Here is a 2439-nt window from a genome sequence, read left to right on the forward strand (position 1 = left end):
ATGGGTGCACAGCAAATAGAAAGGGATGGAATAAATCAGAGTGAACAGTCGACGTGCGGGAAAGGCGAAATTAAATTCAATTCACTCCGCTATCGATTTTACTCCTCCACCTGCTGATTTAGGATGCCAAGTTCAGAGGGCATTCCGACGTGCTTGAGCTGGAGCACGGTTCCTATTGGCCACTGATTTGGGCCCAATTGGATTATGGGAAGCAAAGGGCACACCTGGGCGAGGGTTTCCGACCATCCTTGATCTGCGTGCTCTTTGTTAACGTGCAGTGACAGCTTCAATCTGCTTGACTTGGTCCTGGCACTCTGCCAGGTCAAACAAGAGCACACTCTTCAAAGTCGTCCGGAGCTTCTGCGTAGTTTAATAATTGCAGCACTGCTTCACTACCAAGCTTTATGCAGTTGTCCGGTTTATATACGCCTGAACTCCAAAGTAATACTGTGTTGAAACAAAACATGGCTGCAGGTAATTGTGACGATGTATCAAACGTTGATAACTTTTTCACATACACACACATACAGTGCCCACCATAAGTAATGGAACAGTGAAGTCAAATTTGTTATTATTGCTATATACTCAAGATATTTGGATTTAAGATCAAAAAATGAATATGAGGCAAGAGTACAGATGGTCAGCTTTTATTTCTTCATGTTTCTATGCATATATGTTTTACCATTGGAGAACAATAACACTTTTTTATGTTCAGTCCCCTCATTTTATGTAAGCATAAGTATTGGAAAGAATGACTGACAGGTGTTTCTTGGTGCTCAGGTGTTTCTTGTTGCATTGATTTTAGTCTTCATTCTAGGCTTTGCTTTTGCCTTGGGAGTCTGTCTTTGGAGTCAGCAGGCATAAACCAACATGAAGACCAGAGAACTGTCTCTGAAAGAAAAGCAAGCAATTTGGTTGAGTTGGTTGAAAGATTTTGGTTGGTTGAAAGAAAAGCAAGCAATTTGGAAGCTGAAAGAACAGAATAATTCAATTAGAACCAGGGCACAAAATTGGGCATAGCAAAGACAACAATTTTGAATATCTTGAAAAAGAAAGAAACCATGAGTAAATAGAAAGGGATGGCCAGGTAAATAGAAAGGCAGCAAGCACTAGACAATGGCCAGGTCGGCCAAGGAGAACAAATGCTGTGAAGTTGTTTGCCTTGTGACACAACAACCATCAGAGCTGTGAAGAAAAACTCTCAAATAACTGTAATTGACAACACCAACAACCTCCATAGTGCAGGGGTGAAAGTATCACAATCTCCCGTTCGCAGAAGACTTCGACAGCAGAATTACAAAGGCTACACCGCAAGATGCAAACCTGTCATCAGCACCAACAATAGAACGGCCAGATTGGAATTTGCCAAGAAGTACAGAGGTGAGCCAGTGGAGTTCTGGAACAAAGTTTTATGGACAGGTGAGATCAAGATAAACCTTTACCAAAGCGATTGAATGTTGAAAGTATGGAGAAAGGAAGGAACTGCATATGATCTAAAGCATATTACTTCATCTGTGAAGCATGGTAGAGGTAGTGTCACGGCTTGGGCTTGCATGGCTGCCTTTGGAACTGGCTCGCTCATCTTCATTGATGATGTAACTAATGAAGGCAGCAGTGGAATGAATTAAGAAGTGTACAGAATCATTTTGTCTAACTATGCAGAAGAAAATGTCTCCAAGCTCATTAAGTGGCACTTACCATGCAGCAAGACAATGACCCAAAATGCACTGCCAACACAACCAAGGAGTTCATCAGGGGGAAAAAGTGAAAGGTTTTAAAATGGCCAAGTCATTCTCCTGATTTAAATGCCAGATCCAAATTTCTTGAGTATGTAGCAATAATAACAAATTTGACTTCTCTGTTCCAATACTTATGGAGGGCACTGTGTATATATTGTTGCGGGCCGGGGTCTGGCGTCAAGAACGACCACTAGGTGGGGGAATTTACGTCGATTCCCACCAGACTCCCCGGAATTGCAGGCCATCGCTCACGGATAATTCCGTGACGTGGCGGGTCGCTTAACCGACTGTGGACGCCAATACCTCAACTGCGTGGCGTAGGGTCCTCTTGTCGAGAATCAAGTTACCTCATTAACCACGTGGCTGCAACTCTCAATACGGCTTGCCCGGACCGGATCACTCTACCGACTACGGTTGAGTACCAACTCTACCAACTACCTTTCCGGATCGGATGCAGCCGAGCGGAACTGCCAAGGACTTATCGGCTAGAACGAACGGATTATTGGGAATAAAGACCCGGCTAAACTCAGATCTGAACCATGCTGGACCAATGGAGGAAAAGACAAAAAACGAGCTGGGAACATTTCAACAATGATTTATTTACACCAAGGCGAGGAAAAGCATGTGGCACAGGAACAAGGTTTATTGGTTATGTTATGCAGGGGGAAGATGAAAGAGATGTAGTGCAACAATTATACAG

General features: G+C 43.4%; 1 long non-coding RNA gene across 1 annotated transcript in view; it reads right to left on the bottom strand.

Moving 5' to 3' along the window:
• Window positions 1–645: 645 nt before the first annotated feature.
• LOC147029964 (uncharacterized) overlaps window positions 646–2439 on the bottom strand; it is a 39463-nt gene continuing 37669 nt past the window's right edge. Inside the window, exons 2-4 of the long non-coding RNA XR_015055755.1 lie at window positions 1508–1599; window positions 1324–1396; window positions 646–891 (exon numbers count right to left, since the gene is read on the bottom strand). This is a non-coding gene — a long non-coding RNA (uncharacterized LOC147029964). The remainder of the gene's footprint in view (window positions 892–1323; window positions 1397–1507; window positions 1600–2439) is intronic.

Source organism: Eptatretus burgeri, chromosome 3 (assembly GCF_056783735.1).
Source record: "Eptatretus burgeri isolate ZD-2024b chromosome 3, Ebu_testis_v1, whole genome shotgun sequence".
Taxonomy (NCBI): domain Eukaryota; kingdom Metazoa; phylum Chordata; class Myxini; order Myxiniformes; family Myxinidae; genus Eptatretus; species Eptatretus burgeri.